We start from the raw sequence: 19,945 nt of genomic DNA, 5'->3' as shown, positions 1-19,945 counted from the left end.
AAAACTACAGTAAATATGTCTTTTCCTTGCCAGAGCAGGGGCTGGGGAGATAAAGAAGTGGCTGAAGGAGAACTGAAGGTGAGCACCCGTTATTTACTGCTGCTGATGAAGGAGTAAACCCCCACGTTGTGTTTTCCTTCAGGACAACAAGAGCAGCCTGGCTAGCTGTTATGTTCCCCTCCTGGGGTGCGTTTTACATGCTGCTTCAGTGCAGTGCCGTACTGCTATTAATTGTTCACAAGCACACAAAGCACACGGTGTTCTCCTGCACCACCACTGCACTCCCAGCCGATCAGACAGAGAAGTCGCCAACCAAGACAGAGGTCTGGAGAATACTGTAAAAAAAATATCTAAAAGGGTTTGTCATTTTTAAAAAAAATATAATATACTCCCCTCTGCCTGCTTAAAAGCATAGGCTTGTTTGAACTTCCTAGGGAAGTCGGGAGCACTAAAGAGGAATTGGCAGGCTCCAATCTGGCTGCTTTTCCTTATTATGAGAAAATACACTCTTGTCTCCTTGTCTAAGGGTAAGAATTCCTCATCTCATATTGTGTTTGCACAGAAGCGTGAAATGTATCCTGAACACTGGTCCTCATCCACACTTCACAACGTGAGAACAACGAGGGCAGTGAGAATGGGAGCACCACAAAAGTGGGGGAGCTGTGTCTGCTCCGAGGCTGCAGCTCTCGTGCTGCATTCACCACACCCACGGCATTTAAGGGGAAGCAGTGGCATGATTCTCCCCCAGGATGCTGAGGGGCCCCGTTTTGTGAGCTGTTGCCCCTGTGGGAAGCTCCCTTCTCCTCTTCCATAAATGTTCCCCCTGCTGCCACTGAATCACCAAATAATCTGGAGACCCGTGGGAAGGGAATTAAATGGTGGTTATCACACCGCCACGTTCTGCTCATTTTATTTGTTTTAAATGACCATGAAAGCAAAGTGGGGAGAAAGAAAACACCCAAGTGGAAAGTTAATTGAGCTACTGAAATGTCTTTAAAGGAGCACTGTGATGCCTCGGCTCCCGCTGGTGGCATTTGCTCACATGAGTTGGCACCTGATGATGCAGTACGGCTGGGACCCTCTCTCTACACAGCTCTTTCTGCAGGCTTGGAGCTGAGGACAACCTTCCCGTAAAGGTGGGAGAAGTGGAAAAAGACCTAAATATGGGGAGCAGACCCAAGCAGAGATGAGGGAGGAACTGCCCTGACCAACTAGCTGGAGGTAGGAGCACAGAAAATCAAGATGTAGAAGGGCCAGTACCATGGTTTAGTGCACAGCAAGCCACCCATACCTGCAGGAGAAGCCAGGGCGGGCCCGTGTGGGAAGAGTGGGCTCAGGGGATGTGCCATGGGAGCCCAGGATCTGACAGGGAACCTGTCGGACCTGCTGGATCAGCTGCACATGGGCTAATCTCCGAACAGAACAGAACTTGCCTCTGGCTTGTTACACCTGACAGCATCGCTTCCAGAGCTCTCAAGACCAGAAACACCAGCATGGGCGAGGCGGGGACGCACACCCTACATCAGCCTGGATAATTAAAAGGGCAGCCAGGGATTGGAGGATGCTGGAGACCTTCCCTTAGCACCTCCTGCACCACTGGGCCTCACTAGATCAGCACTTTCTGGAATCTGCTGTATTGCCAGATGATGATTGGGCGTCTGACAGGAGATGAATAAAGTCAATAAAGTTCTTCTTTCTGGTTATAAAAAAAAAAATAATGAAAAGCAGAGAGAGATAGGCGAAGGGCTGCCTACAGCTTTCCCATGTTGCAGTGAACTGAATGGAGAGAGAGCTACCTTCAGTTGCCTTTTCATTTTCTCCTGTCTTCATGCCAAGAGCAATCAGCATTTAACTGAGATCAAGCATTTGGAAGATACCATGCTTATTCAGAAATATTCCTCAACACCTGTCAAAGGGACTATCTGTTGTTATTTTGCATGACCTTTTCCCACTGGCAGTGCCAGAGCTCCCCAGCCATAGTCCTCCATCATAGCCCGCTGTGCTGAGCCCACCGTGAGTTCAGGACCCACGGGTCTGTAAACCAGAGCAGCGCATGAAGGCCACGTCACCTTCTTTTAATGATGACTGTTCTGCCTCTAGCTCTGCAAGTAAGAGCTCCTGTTTCTGTGTGAAAGGCTGTCCCCCTTCCTCGTACTTCTTTCCCCAGAGGTACAAATGTGCCTGTGCTTTCAGGTCCTGTGTAGCTCAAGATCGAGATCTGAATATCAACTATTTCCTTTGTGCTCTGCTGTACCAGCCTGGGGATATTTGGCTGGGGCACTCTGAGCAGTTCGGAGACTTTGAGATACCATGTCTGTAGAGATTTGCTACACAGCTGCTGTCAGAAGAGCTGCCTCTGTCCTCACCTGCAGCAGTGACACCTCTCCGCTCAGGAAGCATTGCAGTAAGTACAGCCTCCTTGCCAGCAACACCTCCCAAAGTAAAGTATAGCTGACTCGAATCTGACTTCAGAGATTGAAAGTGATATTTGGAAATGAACTGCAACCCTCATCACCTGGGATCTAAATGAGCACTGGGCTAGAGGTCCTGAACAACCCAAAGCACTTGAGGCAGGGGTATCATTTAGGACGAGAGGGAATGGCTTCAAGCTGCGTCAGGGAAGATTCAGGCTGGACGTTAGGAAATACTACTTCTCTGAAAGGGTGGTCAGGCACTGGAATGGGCTGCCCAGAGAGGTGGTGGAGTCACCGAGCCTGGTGGTGTTTAAAGAGCGTTTGGATGTTGTGTTAAGGGACATGGTTTAGCGAGAACCATTGATGAAGGGCGGATAGTTGGACTGGATGATCCTGTGGGTCTTTTCCAACCTTAGTGATTCCATGATTCTATGATCTTTCTGCCACGTTGGCGCCTGAAACTCCCTTAGTTTCAGAGCCAGTGTTGACTGACATCCTGAGCACTGCAGAACAGATCCTGCATCGCTGGGAGCACTAACAACAACCTGTGTGCAACTCATGCTCAGAAGCTTGCAGATTCAGCTCACTCTGTGACAATCAGAGTAGCCCTGCTCCCCACTGAGTTGTAGGCTGGTAAGTGGCCTCTCTGCAAGAAAAGAAGCTTTCAGAATGTGTATTCACACTGATGAGGTGGGCACCACCACTGGGAGGACACGTGGCATGGATGTCACTTCCACTTCCCAGCATTGCAGGAAGCAAAGCTGTGTTACTGTAGTGGGTCTCAGCAGCTAGCTCCCAGACATGCCATACAACCAGGAACAAAAGGTCTTCTGAAATAACAGTGCCCTCAGCCCAGAAAACACTGCAGTCCACAGGGGGAAACCTTCTACTGGACCTCTGAAGACCAAAGAATTAACTGCAGTTCTAAAACCCAGCAAGTTCCCTGGATGCCTTGGGGCATGATCTGGTTACACTTGTGCAAACAATCTGGCACCAGGCAGTGAGGCACACACCTTTGCATTTAACATTTCTATTTTCCCAAGCCTTAACATCAGCTGTCGGCATAAAGGACTGGCAATATATGTTCAAGATGGAAAGCATTTCTAGAAACTGGCTGTTCTTCAAAGGCGTATTTACTGGATGTTCCAGTAGCCACAATCCAATAAATGCGCAGCAATATTACACTGGGCAAAAATATCTGGGATAAAAGAAGAGTGAAAATCCTATTACCATTTTTCATTCTGTATTTTTTATCAGCGATCTACATGACACTATAGAAATCCTTGTTGTGGCCAAGTCTGCAGATGCCAACAAGACTGGCAATAGGGAAACAACAAGCCCGACTGGACTATCAATACACAGTGATCTGGAGTGGCTGAGAACTGGCCACAGTCCAGGAAAACTTGCCTTAAGATTTAAAAAGTCAAACGCAAGGTAAGGCATCTGAAACCAGAAATGCAGGTTACACTTACAGGATGCGGCCTCGGAAAGCAGTTGCCTTGAAAAGAATTTAGAGGACAAGCACAAGCTGCATAGAAAGACTCCTCTGATCCCTCCACGGAAAGGACAGTCACAAACACCAGCAGGGAGCATTCCTTCTTGTTCATGGCACCAGTGATTGTCTGCTGGAAAGCTGTGTCCAGTCTCTGTGCCATCCTTGAAGGAGAAAGAGATAATAAAGAAGTGATTCAGGCAGAGAGAAAAGAATGACCCAGGAGCTGTGTGCTGTGTGCTTCTGCAGGAGCCCAGCCCTGCTGGCTCATCAAAGATGTAGCTGAGAAGGGACCTGATTTCTGCTATGGGCACTTGTATGGGCAAAGGCAACTGTGGGGTGAGTGTGGGAGAGGGCTTTTGGATACGATGGTGCCTTTTCTAAGACAACTGCAAAAAGCTGGAAATTAGAAATTTCACCTTGAAAGAACACCTAACAGAAACAGAAGTGAAGGCCATTCAGTAATGGAAGTGCTTGCCAGAGAACGAGGTGAAATTACAGGATTAACTGTTTTCCAGAAGCCACTCTTTCATTTGCCTTTTGGGAGAAATTATACAGGCAGCTAGACAAAACAGGGTTGTTTTAAGCCCAGCTGGTCCCAGCGTCGTGTTCTTGCACAACACATTTGGAGTGGGTGTTTCTCTGTATTTGAGGGAGTGAAGGAAGCTTTGCAGGAGGACTCGGGCAGCCTGAAAGACTTTTTCTAGCTGCCTCCAACTCTACCCTATGCTCTGGGGGATGCTTCCACTGCTTAAGCTTTTTGTCCTGTAAGTTATACGACCGTCTCTTCCCAAATTAAGCAAACAGAGATTCCCTCCTGCAGAGCTGAAAATCTCAGTATCAATTTCTCCAGTTCTCACAAAATCCTCACCAGTTTGGCTCTGGAGAAAATGCATAAAGAACCCCTGTCTGCTCCTAGTTACAGCTGGGGAGCTCTACAGATATCAGTGAGGTTTCATGGTGTAACAGAGCAGAAACCAGCTCAGCATGCTCATCTTCTCAAGCTAAGTCTGTCCTTCTGTTTCGATAGATTAGCACTTTGCCTGCATTTCTCCCTGCACAGTGATGCCAGCCTGGCCGCAGCAACAGTGAGCAGAAAGCAGCAGGAGGCCCCACTCCATCCAGCACCAGCTCCCAGATCTCTAACAGGGGCGGCTTTTGTTCTCCTGGTGCCTGTCTGATCTCTCCAGCCCTGTCTAACAGCACTCTGCATTCCTCCTCCAGGGCCCCCTCCCCACGTAACTCCATGAAACAGTATATTACTTTTCTATTTCAAATCCAGACCTGGCATCTGAGCAGAAATAAAAAGTGATCAATCATCACACTGATGCAGAAGGGTCTTTCTTCTCTCTCTCTCTCGGTTTTGTAAGCTGAACTGTCAAAAATGAAAATTCATCTTCTGTTTGAATATGCAGGGAACACGCAGAGTTGGGCAGTGTGATACAAGGAGTGTATTTTCCAATTAAAACAAACAAACAAAAAAATGCACTGAAGAGAATAAACTGATAATGCTAATCTTACCTGCACATCTTCTTGACAACTTGAGGCTGGAAACTTGTCACAGCTGCAGGGTGAACTATACTTGGGACCAGCCCGACATGCCCCACATGCACATCATCTCTTAGCTCCTAAATCCAAAGTCTACAGTGGGAATCAGGCAACTTTTCCTGTTGTAGACTGGATCTTGGGTGGAGAACCAAAGCAAGTTCCTTCAGTAGATCTGAAGTCCATCCAGACAGTGCCACCCCCTCCCTCTGGGGCAGCAGCAATGCTCATCACAGAACAAGCAACTTCCTGATTGCAAAGTAGGGCTTCCCCAGAACAAAATGCATTTCAGAGCAAACACATTACAAAAAAAACAAAACAGGCTGTGCATGTTCAGATTAACCTTCCTTAGCCATTTCCTGCAATGAGATACAGGTCTGATGGGCTTCCTCCAGACTCCTCTCCATTTGAATGGGCTTGTGTTTTATTCAGGGCTAGGACAGCCCTTCCAAGATGACTACTGACCTTACTGCATGTAGGTCCATGCTGCAGAACTAGATTCCTTTCAGACAAAACTAAATGACAAGATGTGCTCCAAAAACTCACCTAGCTGTCCCAGTTGCTACTGAATGTTCCAAGTCATGGGGCCGGACCAGAGCTAGCGGATCCCCCCAGAATGCACACAGCAGACCAGCACCAAATGTTGCATTCCCCAGATCTGCCCCTGCTGCACCTTGCTGCTTGCTAATGTGAGCACAACCACTACAAAGCCTCTCAAACTCCCCAGCAAGCACTGTACCTCTCAGAACAAAGAATAGCTGAGGCTGAGGTTCAGGCAGAAAACCACGTGCTCTCATGCCAGAGGCACTAAAGGAAACAAAAGGGCAGGTGAATTCCTGTAAAGAAATTACCAGAATGATTAAGGATTAATAATAATTTTTGCATCTGATAAGTTAATGTAGCATTAATTTCCTGCAACCGTTTTTTCTTAGGTGTTGTGTGTACAACCAAATTCTTTACAGGATCACCTCGGGTACGTTACTGACATGCTCAGATGACAGCTTCTGTAGGTGTACTCATTCACTAGTTATTTTCCAATTATCGTGTAGCTGTGGTGTGATGAGTAATCTTGTACAGAGAGAGGAAACCTTAATTTGACTGCCCTGAAAGCAGGTTACTGTGATTTCTAATGAGTGTCAAACAAGAGCAAATCCTAACCGACCAAAATGGAAGGTAACTGGCTAGTGTCATGTCTAATTTCTCTACACAATGGTATCATTAAATTCTCCTGCTATGGCTGATTTTGAATTGGCAATGCGAATGAGTTATGCCTGCTACAGAGGGATCCCATATTTCTTCTCTGGTTGTATCTTTGATGTATTCAACTTTATGGTTTCCATTTTAATATTTGTGCCCTTCTGTTAGTGATGACAGATGTCTGGAGATTTGTGGTTCAGCTTCTTGGAGGCAGAGAAATCAGTAAACGTGGCACCTGGGTATACTGTCAGATGGGTGGGTCACCTTTAAATGTGTACTCTAAACCCAAGCACAGGTGGTGGACACCCCTAAAAGGTTGCGGAAACCTCAATCCAAAAGATTCCCTCTTATCCGAGAAATGAATGCTGCCCCAGCAACCAATTTAAATCCGGGACTAAAAGAGAGAAAAAGCCACTCTCGTGCTGTTTTCACTCTTTCCTTACTTGGAATCTCACGCAATAAATCAGCTGCCAGTTATAGTACGTCTTCCAAAGACTGCACTTTTTTTCCACAGAAAGATGAGTGTTTGTAGTGCTGGAGCGGCACAGTCATTACATTACCTTCAAAAACTGGTAGCAAAGGTGTGGGAAAGCACCGAGTTGTCTGCTGGACAGCTCAGCTGTCTCCTGCTCAGTGGAAGAAGAGGGAGAACGTTTCTTGCTCAGACTGGCACAGTGTTGCTGAGACCTTCTAATGAGGAGCACCTAAAAGCAGAGAGCCAGATGAATGTGAAGATCAGGTAACAGCTGTGATAGGAATAAAATTTATACAGCCAAACGCAGATACAGCTACACTTCCACAGTGCTGTGTATTACTATAGGCTAGGAAGAAAACATGTACCATCTCTTCCCAGTTAACTCATCTAGCACGTCAGCAGGCTTGCACCAGAACAAGTAGTTTTTGTTCCTACCCAGTTCCTCCTCCTTTATCTGCAGGTAATCAGGAACAGCTGTATGCTTAGGTAAGCCCTTACTCAGACACATAAATATAAATTCTCTCAGATATAATTGCTACATCAGCTACAAAGAGAACACATATTTTATATCCTATAATAAAACACGGCCAAACAGAATATGTATTTTATATACAACAATAAAGCATGGCTACCACCAGAACTTTCCAGCAAATGCTGCTGTGCAAACATTTATGGTGAGAATGTAGTAAGAGCCCAAGTAATCCCAAAGGGAAAGGAAGATTCTCGCTCCTCCTGTTGGTCACTCCTCACCCCTGTTCCTCCAACACACCTTGTGATACAAGCTCCATCTCCACCAACAGCACTGCCATTCCAGCTCTTACGTCCAGTTCTCTGTTAAAGGTACTGTGACTGCCACGGAAAGATCCTGGCTGAGTCAAAATCATATTGAGGTTTTGAGTCTACTTACAACATCGAACAAGATTATACTGTCAAAAAGCAACTTCTTTGCAAAGAAAGACCACTAAGCCTTGCGTGATCCCGTTGGCTTTGTAACATCTGCAAAATTAAAGATCCTGCATGCTGTGGTGTTGCATTCATCTTTAATAACACTATTAAAACACATCAGCAGAAGAATTTGCAGGACTAAGTGCCTTGGCCATGTCCTCGCCGACTCCCACTGTTCATCCCAAGCCATGACTCTATCCCCTGCCTGTATTTCAGCCTTTTTGATCATGGTTTCTTTTAACCTACGTTTAGAAGGGAGTTGCACTATAATCCATCATGCAAAATTTTGTTCAAACAGTCTGGAAGACCAAATGGATTTACACTACCTAGACTGATAGTTATTTCATTAGCATATGGGATCAAATCAGCCTGACATGATTACCTGCAATATATCCATGCTGACTCACAGCATTATTACAGTAAATTTGTTCTTTCTAAAAAAATCAGCAGCAAATTGGCTGTAAACGAAGGCAGCTCAAAGGCCTCCCTTCGAACAATGTTTATCTTGAATCTTTGCCTCCCATTATGATTTCTGTTGTGATGGAGCATACACATTTTTGCATCGTTTTAGGAATGGGCCAGAGGGTGTGGTACAATTGGTGAAAGAATTCTCTCTCCAAAGAGGGTTGCTACAGTCAAGGACATTTGATTTATTTCACAGAGGCTTCAATAAACAGAATTAAGCCTTGTATGAGACACTCAAAATAAGCTTTTGTCTGATCTGATTTTCTGTGGGCCCTGATGAAGCACCTTGTGTAAGGACAGGAGTAGGAACATCAGTAAGGTCTTCCTTCACAGTTCCCATCCACAACACCACTTTCTACATCAAACCAAAGTATTTAAAAAAAAAAAGCTTTTCCATAAGCTATTCTCACTGTGGGAAGAACTACCTGATATGTAACCTAAATCTTTTCTCACCCCAATTCAAATGCATCATTTCTTGTCCTACCCCTGTCTGACAGGAGACTCAGGTACAATGAAAGTGTTTTCATACGCCAGGAAGAAAGACCTGTTGTTCTTTCCTCTGGGCCATGGAGAATTTTCTCCCAAATTAAATCTCCACTTCCCCTGCTCCACTGTCTGGTTGGGGCCTACAGACTAGACAGACTTTAAAATCACACTGAGGGATCTTTGCTCTAGCAGGGCTTTTGGTGGCATTGCTTCTTGGGTTTTTTTGGAGGAAAGATTTCCTTGCAGGCACTGAGCTGAAGTCCAGAGAAATGGAGTCCACTGACACACTCAATCAGAACAGGCTTTCTCTTCTTTTTCTGTCTCTCCCAGGCACCTCTTCTCCTGACCCAAACAGGAGCTCAGGAGGCCTCTTCAGTTCCTCTGGGTATACAAGATTGTTTTTTAAAGGCTCTTTACCCCTCACGATGTCTTGTAGATAATAATGAGCTTCCTTCCATATAGTGTTTGCCCACATCTGAATGCTGTTCAGACACCAAGCAAAGCCCACAAGGATTCGTACTGATGCAGCAGCCTGGGGTGTCATTCCAGCTGTGTGTTGACTTCCTCTCACAGCCATCCTCCTCCTTCTGCTCCTGTCTGCCTTCTGTGTTTAAATCCTGAACTCTTCAGAGAGAACACAAACTCCTCTCTGAAGACGAGGATCCTCTGTGCAAAGATACCTAAACCTGTTTCCTAAGAAAGAGCACAAACCACTCCTGACATTAAAATGATTTTCTTTCATAGAATCATAGAATGGTCTGGGTTGGAAGGGACCTTTAAGATCATTTAGTTTCACCCCCATTGCTCTAGGCAGGGACACCTCTCTCTAGCCCAGGTTGCTCACAGTCCCATCCAGCCTGGCCTTGAGTGCTTCCAGGGAGCTGCATCTACAGCCTCTCTGGGCAGCCTGTTCCAGTGTCTCACCACCCTCACAGGAAAGAATTTCTTCCTAATATCTACTCTAAATCTGCCCTCTTCCAGTTTAAAACCAATTCCCCCTTGTCCTGTTACTACCTGCGCTTATAAAAAGTCCCTACCCAGCTTTCCTGTAGGCCCCTTCAGGTCCTGGAAGGCCACTATCAGGTCTCCTCTGAGCCTTCTCTTCTTCAGGCTGAAGAGCCCCAGCTCTCTCAACCTGTCCTCATAGTGGAGGTGCTCCAGGCCTGATGATCTTCATGGCTCTCCTCTGGACCTGCTCCAACAGCTCCATGTCCTTCTTGTGTTGTGGGCTCCAGAACTGGATAGAGTACTCCAGGTGGGGTCTCACGAGAGCAGAGCAGAGGGGCAGAATCACCTCCCTCGACCTGCTGTTCACACTTCTCTTGGTGCAACCCAGGATATGGTTGGCCTTCTGGGCTGCAAGCGCACATTTTCATTTAGCTGTTGGCTAAATATTCAGTAGATATTTTACACAAAGTACTTAAAGACAGCAGAAAGATGTTTTGGGAGCTTAGTGCACACGCCAATTTTTGTCTAAGGAAGCATTCTTGTATAGAACGATGCTTGCAAAGGTCCACTCCACAGGCAGGCTATTGGGTAATCTGTCTGTTACCAGCTGAATCATTAAATTACATTTTTAATTTCAACTGTTCCTCAGCACTGGGAAGCTACATGCAACATCCTGCTGAGGGCAAAGTGAGTCAAGTGGTTATTAAATGGTCACAGTTAAGAGGTAGAACAAAGGTTCATTAAAGCAAGCAGAGAAAACCAAGCCTTTTCCACTGCATAGTAATGCAGTGAAGGCTTCCCCACTGCTTGGCACAGTAATACAATATAGCCAGAGATGATATATTTTTTTCCTCCTATAAATACTCTCATTTAGTTTCTAAGGGGGGAAGAAACTTTTCAAACTCTTAAAGATTCGCCTATTGTGTTTTAAATGAAATAAAGTTAACCGTGACAGTCACCGAGGCGCTCCGAGCCTGCTGCGTTGGGCGAGTTAATGGAGTGGGTAAGACGTGTCCTGGGGGAGGAAGAGGAGCCAGCTAGGCTTATCCCTAACTAGCCAGCAGCCTCCATTTGGCACAATTCTCAAGGGTGTGACTAAAGTGGAAGCACATACTTAAGCATCGTTGACTTCAAACAGTTTTAAAACACACGTTTAACATTAGGCAGTAGCTTTGATAATTTGGGACCTTAGTCAAATCTAAAGATCCCTAGGAAATGAGGAGATACGGTGGATGTTTAGGTCTGGCTCCGAGCACAGGATACGCATGGCACTCCAGGTTTAACTAACTCCCTTAGTTAGCAATAACCTGCAGACTACCAGGGAATCTTCAGTCTCTTCTCAATCAGCACCATCAAAGTCATGACAATGCTGCAGGAGCTGTTACCTCTCATTACATGTGATCATTGAAGCTAGCCACGTACTGTATAATTAGTGAAAAATGAATTATTTAAGTAACTTGCATTTAACAAATAGCACTAGCATTTTGATTGCAATTCAGTATTCATTTACCATAAAAAGACCTTCTTCTGATGCAGGAAATGGATTTTTCTGCTTCTAAGACCTTGCCAAATTGAGAGTTTTTCCTGAGCTTTCACACAAAAAGTCCGACATTCTGATACGGGTTTGAGGGTCAGTAGCCATAAGGTAGCTTATCAGACAGTCTGACCCCCGAGCAGGTTCCTAGCTGGATTAAGCCCAGCTGTGTACTGCTGTGAATGGAGGAAAAAAAAATGGGAAAATGATAGGTTTTCTCTCATTTGACAGAGATCTTGCTTTCCCGTCTTTTCTCCCCTTGTACATTTTCATGGTTTTGTAGACAGGTAATTACACGTCTGATGCAAAGACCAACCCTCATAGTTCCTGTTTCAGAGCTGACAGGATTTAGTAGCAATTTTATCACAGTAGTCACTCACAGCCAGTATGAACGTAGCTGGGATGCAGCTGGGGTGGAGGAGGGAAGAAGAGCTCACTTGACCACCTAATCAAGACTTCTGAATGGGAGACCTGGAATCAGACATTGAGTCACAGCTCTTTCCTTTAGCTTCACCTTCTAAACGTGGGAGAGGGAGAGACAAAGCCATGCAGAACTGAGCTATGTTCTCTCAACACAGGACAGGGTTGCAATACTATTCCAGCTCACTTTCAGTTAGCACACCTGAGCAGAACTACACCCCAAGCAGTGAGCCTACTCTCTCAGAAAGGCAGGGAAGTGGGGTGAACATAAATAGCCCTCAGCTTGAGCCATGTTCTATCAGCCAGCTCAGCCCTGCAGCTCCTGGCACTTCCATCCTGGCATCAGCAATGGCAGAGGTACTCTCTCTGCCTGTCCTCCTGCCCAGACATGCTCTGCATTTCTCACAGAGCTCCACAGCTGCATCAGCTGTGAGCTAGTGAGCGTAAGTCATTTGTGGAGGACATGAGAGAGAAATACCTCTGAACTCAGAGCATCACAGCCCACACGGGGGCTATCTTACAGCTTTCTGCAAAACATCTGAGTGGACTCTGCTAGAGAGAAGAGGAGAGGAAAGCAGTGCAGAAGGACTACGCTGACACTTGCACCAGGATGCTGGCCCAGAAGCTTTGCTGCACTGTCATTAGCTGGTCTGAGAAGGTCAGAGAGAGAGCTACACTGTTAAAGACTGCCAAAACCAGGTGTCAATGAGGAAATGAGACAATGAGAGAAATAAGCAGTGTAGGAACACTTGGATTAACGGCAGCTTCCACTCACCTGGTGTTGAATCTCATCAAAACCACTTTAGGTCATCATCGCCAGCACTGCTCAGCAACAGCAGCATGCCATCCCTGGGCCTGTAGCACAAACAGGACAAATAAACCTTTTTGATAGACGTGAAGGAAAGGAAAGAGTGAAAGCAGCTTTGCAGATTTTCTAGTGGCAGAACAGCCAGTAGAGAAACTGACATCCCCCATAGAGAATCCAGCGTAAAGGACGGGACAGGTCCTGAAGTTACCACCAAACACTGAGCTAAATCATACTTGTTCTTAAGGCTTTCAGTCACCATAATTTCTACAGGGTTGTGCACGCAAACACCTTTTTCTGAGCAGGCCCTACACAGAACAAACCAGACATATCCAAAACTGCTCCTTGGAAGCTCCAGCACAGGAGGCTGTCCCTCTGGACACCTGCTCACAGCATTACTGACTGCATCCCCAGCACCCACTCTATATTTCAGATCCTTCCAGTCTGCTTTTCAGCAATCTTTGATGCAGACACCTCCTGTGTTCCCACTGAGGCTTTGTGCACCCCAAGCAAAACGCTGTTTTATCTATCTCACACGTGTAATTTCCATTTTATAGGAGGGTGAAATCATTCTGAAAAGTGGGAAAAAGACACGAGCCCTGCCTCTGCTCTAACCACGAGCTTAACCTCACCCAAAGAGCGACAATCTAAAACCTGCTTTGGATGAGAAGACAAAATCAGGAGCATCACAACTAAATTGGGATGTCTGGTCACTTCAGCCACACCACAGCTACGCTCTGCGGGCGCTACTGAACCCTCTCAGGCTGCCCTTTAGCAGTGTGTCCCTTTCTAAAACTGCCAGCGCCTTTGTTCCCCTCAAGAATAGCTGCTCGCTTGTGCACACAGAGGCAGGGAAGGTTGGACACCGCGTGTTGCATTGTACTGTCAGGCTAAATAGAAGCTGATGGGATAATAATTAATTGCAGTCTCCCTGTAATAAAAGACAAGACAAAGCAAGAGATATAAATAAAATCATCAAAGGAACTCGGAGAATAGGAGCTGTGTCTGCATCTTGTGGGCAATTTACAAGCCAAAGGAAGGTTGGGAACCCAAGGACTGAAAAGCAATAAAAATCTATGGAGCCCTCACAAAACCGTGACAGCATCTCGCTGATCTGCCTTGTTACCAGGCAGAGGTATAAATTCCCTCAACACCTTTGTTGTTTAAGGAGCTGGAAAGGGAATGGAAAAAGGCCTGAAGTGGGAGTGACCCCGAGCTCACTCGGACCCGAACAGCAGGGAGGTGCCCTCGGAGAGAATAAAGGAGACAGAAGGCACAGAGCCCCGCTCCACGGGCAACAGGCTGCCAGCAAGTGCCGCCAGCCTGAAAACACGGGCTGGAAGAGCCCCGCACAGCTTTAATGGAGAAATCTGTAACTCTTTTTGTAGCAGGAGGGCTCCTGTCCTTATGGCCTGCACAAAGAAAGCCCTGCCCTGACCTGTCACTTGCCAAAGCCCAGCTGCCTGTTCTGCTCCCCGGCTGTTGTGACTGTCACCTTGCAGCTCCAGGGGAGAGATGTGGTGACAAGGCAGAGGGGGGCAAACAAGGCAAGGACAGCTGCAGCCTGGACACAAGGCTGGGACAACGAGGAAGGAATCCCACTCCTGCTCCCCCTGCCAGAAGATGGCAAAAAAATAAAAACAGATATACGAGGATGGATACAAAGGAGCAGGGGGGAAAGATCCTCTGTCCTAGGCTCAGCTCCTGTTTAATGCCTAATTCTAACTAAAGTCAGATAAACAGTGCCTAAATACCCTCACAATTACCAATTATATGACTCATCCCAGCTTGCCCAGCTCCCATCTGATCCATTTCAATCTCATGGGCAGAAGTTAGAGAAGAAAATTCTTTGGGTGTTTCCATAAGAGAGAAAAAAATAAAGCACTCATAGGCATAGGGCTACACTGACACTGCTACAGTCTCCTTCCTCCAGGAATTATACATTCAGCTCATCTCCATACTGCCATTAATCCCGCCAGGGAGACGCTTCCCTCATTCAGTCCCTGAACATGGAGGCGAGGAAGAGAAAGCAATGAGGCACTTCCTCTGCCTCTGTGGAAAAGCTTTTCCTGTAAGTGGAAGCACAGATCCCAAATCCCGGCACAGATCTAGGCTTTGTTTCGTTGTTTTTTCTCACCCTCTTTGTAAAATTCTCCCTCCACAAATTTCTTCTCTGGTTAAATGGAGTCAAGGTAAAGAAACAGCAACTAATTAAAATGAACTGCCACTACACAATAACTCCTCCGTGCCAAAGGCAAACATAAGCTTCTTCCCCAAAAGGACACACAAGACCTCAACTAAACAATAACTTCCTTTCTTCCCCGTTACCTAAATAACGATCAAAGCAACAAAGAGGAAAAGTCACCTCCCTTTCCCCATGCCTCCCTTGCCCAGACTTGGTACCTCCACGCCAGCATGCAGGGCTCTGTACTCCTGGGCACTTGGAGCTGCAAGCAGAGGGAAGAGATGGCTGCAGATCACCCCCCGCCCCGTGTCGTCTCACAGAAGCAGTGGCACACTCCTAGCTGGCTCTGTGCAGGGCAGAGCATTCGCCAGTTTTGGACCTTTGCTCTGCTGGGTGTCTACAACTTTTTGTCCTGAGCTGCAGGGAGGATCCAGGGATCTGAAGGTGCAATGCTCAGAGCCAGATCAACAGACTAAAGCCACCTGAATCTTTCCATCACCACAAAGGCCAGAGAAGGCTCTGTTGACCTGCAGGTAACCTTCACTCCCAAAGTAGAGCACATCCCTGTACACGCTGTGTGGGGGAGAGAAAGACAGAGAGTGAGTTGGGCGTGTCCTTGACTCCAAGCAAGCTGAGAGTTGCAACAGACTGTGGGAGAGAGCTGGAAAACACCCAACTGCTTGTGGGGGCTGCCACCAGCTTCTCCCTCCAGCTTGCTCTCCTTCACTTTTACCATCCCTCTCCTGGAGATCAGCCTGGCTCAGTCCTGCTGCTAGGAAGACAGGGCTGTGGTCAGACCAGTGCTGACATCAAGCCATGTCTGGAGGGCACGTGGCTATCAGAGAGCCCAACTGGCACGAAGTCCAGAAGCCTTTTCTGTCCTGGCTGAGCTGAAAATCAAAGCTCTTCCCGTGGTTTATGCACAAACACATGGGCTCATCTGCTCCAGAAAAAAACAACTTCATGCCTTCACATCTGCTATAGGCAACTGTATAGACAGCAGTGCCCACTGAGGCTACATTGTCACGGGGCTGACCATCATGACCTCGGGACTCGCACATTGAAGCTGACTCCTGTGAAAGGTCAGATCCCCAGCCTCAGCATACTCAGAACAAGAAGAGCGTGCCAGCAGGGCTTTCACACAGCCCTCTTTTACTTTGTGGTGAACAGAACAGAAGCACAAAGAGTTACTTACCTGCGCTGCAGGAAAGGACCTGACAGCAGAGGGGCAGTAACCTTTTGCTGAAATATAGTAACTTTAGAAAAAAAAATGGTTCTAAAGATGGATCAGATGCTCATCTGATCACTTTTGCTTTTTTACCTGCATCCAGGCAATGGGAACTAGGTTCACTGATGCAGTCATTACTGCTCACAGGGCTACAACCTGCTCAAGGTAACTCCTACTCAAGGGCAGGGGAGAGGGAAAGTGACAGTGTTTGGAGTGGCTCCTGTTCAATTGTCTGGAAAGTGATTGAATGCTGTAGAGCTTAGATACATACCAGCAGCAAGGCAGGAACAGGTCAGAGGTGACAGAGAGGATCTTGCCACATGAATACAGAGTTTAAAGAGAAATATTTAACTGTGATCCCATTTAAAGCCCTTTGTATACTGTGAGCACTAGGAACGTGTTCGAAGAGACGTGTGCTCTGCTGTGATGACACCCACAGCAGCATCCAGATAGGAGGTGATAACCAGCTTAGAAGCTGCTCCAAGCTTTGCACGAGAGGGGAAGAAGGGTGCAGGCATCAACTCTATCTGCCCCAATCACAGATCCCAGGTCTGCTTCTGCTCCTCTGATCTCTGCTGCAGGCTCACCACCTCAGATCAGCCAGATGCCAGATATGGCCAGGACCTTGAACCTGCTGCCTTTCTTCTGTTTGCACCATCTTGCTCATCACACTGTTAAGGAAACACAACAGATTCTGCATGTGTGCGAGCATGTGCACACACAGAACCAAAGGCAGTTCTGAACCCTCTTATCAGTAAGCAATAACACCTGAACTTTGTGAATATATTCAGATTATTTAGCAATTAGTAGTTAATACACTCAGTGAGGTGTTGTTTTTTTTTTTTATCTCCTCTCTTGGATCCTAGAATCCTTGGCACGAGCAACCAAATGGCTACAGTCAGCAGTCCCTGGGAGCGCCCAGCTGCACAGCAGACAGCTAACAATACGGCCATGGCCCCTTGCTCAGGTGTGCCCTAATGAGACTGTTCACCAAGACCAACAACCAGAAGATCTATAAGTCTATAGTCCAGTTGGCCTGGTTGCTCAGTAGGTGGTTTTCATGGTGTGTGAGTAAGCACCTGCAGACCCATAAGAGACAAAGCATAACAAAGGATGACCATGGCTACCTAACCAAGCTGCACTGCTAATGCTACTGCGAAAGAAGCACTGTACTGTGTAGTTTATTTATGCTTTGCTTTACTGCATGTGCCCTAAGAACAAAAACCAGACACCAGCAATTCACTGCTGTAGGATCCTCAGAAGAGATAAAGCATCCAGCAGAGTTCTCAAGCATGCTGAACTCCTGCAGACAAGTGAGGACTGATCAGGACTAAAACTGCACTAAAATTTTCTCTCTAACACACTTTTTACAGCATGGCCTCTTCTGAGACAGAGCTGAGCCCCCTGTTCCTATAGCAGCAAGCAGAGGGCACAGACAAAGCCATTCTCCTGAATTCCCCCTTTCATGTTGCAGCAACAAAGCAGCTCACAGGGAGCAGCAGGCATCCTAAGAGGCTGTTCAAGGGCAGGACTGCTAAGTCCTGAGGGGACCTGTCACCTTAAACTGCCTGAGACCTGCAAGTCCTAAGCTAGTTCTTGCACAGCATTATGACTGCAGAACAGCTACTGCACTTTTGCAGCGAGCTCCCATCCTCACAGTCCAGGGCTGCAGGGATGCACAAACTTCACCATGCCAAGGCCTGGATGCTCCATAAACCCAGCACGCAGTGGTGCAGTCACGAAGCCACAAGGATCAGAGCAGTGCAGAAGGCACAGGATTGCCACCAAGGACTGTGGAGGCAGAAGTACTCGATTCACTCAATAAAGGATGAAAGTTGCATCAACTCCAGAGACCCTACTCCAGGGCGTAGGACAAACCTCTTTTCAGCACTGAATGTGGGGAGGACAGCCAGGAGCTGGCTTGAAGGCTGCTTGCACACCGGGGGGTCACAGCTTCGGCTCAGCAGGGCTGTTTGTTCTCTGCCTTGATCTTCATCCCTCAGCTGTGCTGAAAGGAAGTTTGTCCGAGACAAGCGTGTATGGCACACAATGTCAGCTCCAAAGCAAGCTGCGAGGAAACAGATTGAGTTCTCTGTGCAAACCAACTGCAAATCCATTCCTTGGTGGCTTCACTTGTGGGACACTTCAAAGGCACCAAGCATCCACGACGCAGCTGCTGCCCTGGGGAAGGAGTCGTTGAATAGCATCCGTGAATGAGAAGTAAAAATTAAGCAGTTAGATTTGGCACGTGCATCACAATAAAGATCCCTGAATGCTTAGCTTCTTACTGAACCTAAGGCGGGCTGTTAATTCGTTATTCACTTCCCAGCCTGGAAGGAAAAGCATGTTATACCCAAGGGCCAGAACTGATGAACAGAGCCATAAATCAAGCAGTTTACAAGACCAGCAATTAGGAAACAAGCCGACAGAAGGGAGAACTCTGTCAGTAATAAAGCAGACACACCACAGGATCTGCTGAGTGCTCAAAGCAACTGGGGACATACAGTCCTTTCTACACTCCATGTCTAATTCTTCCAGCCATTTGCTGCCTTTTCCCTTTGTCTTCTATTTCTTTTTATTTCCTCTTGTTTCCCCTCCAGTTTTTTCTCTGTTCTCTTCTCCCTCTCTTCTGAAAAGCCAACTCTTCCTGAGAAGGCAAGAACATACCTGCTGAGCAAATGGATGCAACAGCTGCCATCTAAGAGTAGATCTGCCTCCCATGACTCTGCCCACTGCCCTTCCAATACTTCCCCCTCCATTTCTGGCGCCTTCTCTTTACCAGTACAAATCCTGCCCTTGCTTTCCCTCCCAGTGCTGCAGTGCTGCATGCAGCATGGGACATCAGAACAGTCAGGCCCCAGCAGCTGCTCTCTGCATGCAGCTTAGGTGCACATGCATTAAATCTGAGTGCAGATTATTTAATCAAGCCTCTTGTTTTCTCACATATCCCCTTCTGCCCAGCATACTACCTCATCTCTAGGACATCACATATTTGAGAAATCATGGCTAGTGGGGATATGTTTCACCTGTGTTAGCCTTTGGCACACAGTACATGCATAAAGAGGAGAAACATGGTGACTTAGGAGCCTTATTTTGTCAAGACAGGAGGAAGACCAGATAATCCTCCCACCATCCCAAGACTGAATGGATCCAGTTATGCCAAGTATTTAAGTATGTGATATTCCAGAGCAGCCTCTCAAGGGTCTGGAGGAATCTCAGCTTTGTGAAGTCTGCTCTATGAAAATACTTGCTGCTATCACCCATCAGAAACCTTTCTAGCAGCAGACACTGAGGGCAGAAGCAAGAGAAACAAGGTCAGTCATTAGCATGCCACAGTACGCACTCAGCCTTCGCTGTTCCACAGCCAGCTCCCAGACAGGCTGCTCCCCTCTGCGGGACAAATCAGTCCGATTTCAGCACATCACAGGCTCAGCTGATAGTCACTTACAGGAAACAAAGTACTGCCTTTGAGTGCACATTACTCTAACACGTTCCCAGCTGCCTCTGGTTTTGATCTTGAATGGCAAGGCTAAAGATGTGTCTGGAAGAGTTGCTAGTCCATGAGAGAAGGGAACATCTCTAACCTTGAACACAGAGAGACTAATAATCCACCTCCCCCAGTGCTGGGGCAGAGAGGCTTTGATGAGCACTTTGGCAATGCTGTAGGAAGAGGCTGCAATATAATGTTAAGTAATTAGATGGCTGCACAGCAAAAGGAAAATAAAGTCCAAATCATTTCTGTTCAAAGCAGATTCCAATGAAGGAGCAGACAGCTGCGTGACCAGAGCCAGGCTGCAGTGAACTCT

General features: G+C 46.9%; 1 protein-coding gene across 25 annotated transcripts in view; it reads right to left on the bottom strand.

Annotated features, from left to right (window-relative positions):
- The window catches only part of NEO1 (neogenin 1), a 279,790-nt gene that overhangs the window by 208,891 nt on the left and 50,954 nt on the right, over positions 1-19,945 (bottom strand). For 20 of the 25 annotated variants that reach the window (XM_040706582.2, XM_046898900.1, XM_046898908.1 and 17 more), the window contains 2 exons: positions 12,697-12,776; positions 3,887-7,352 (listed from right to left, as the gene is read on the bottom strand). The gene's annotated coding sequence lies outside the window, so the exon portion shown is untranslated. Of the gene's footprint in view, positions 1-3,886; positions 7,353-12,696; positions 12,783-19,945 lie in introns of those variants that run through there. The other 5 variants (XM_046898905.1, XM_046898901.1, XM_046898903.1 and 2 more) reach the window with 5 other exon arrangements.

Source organism: Gallus gallus, chromosome 10, assembly GCF_016699485.2.
Source record: "Gallus gallus isolate bGalGal1 chromosome 10, bGalGal1.mat.broiler.GRCg7b, whole genome shotgun sequence".
In the NCBI taxonomy this organism is placed as follows: domain Eukaryota; kingdom Metazoa; phylum Chordata; class Aves; order Galliformes; family Phasianidae; genus Gallus; species Gallus gallus.
Note: the sequence above shows the minus strand (reverse complement) of the source record. Positions and strands in the feature narration are given on the sequence as shown.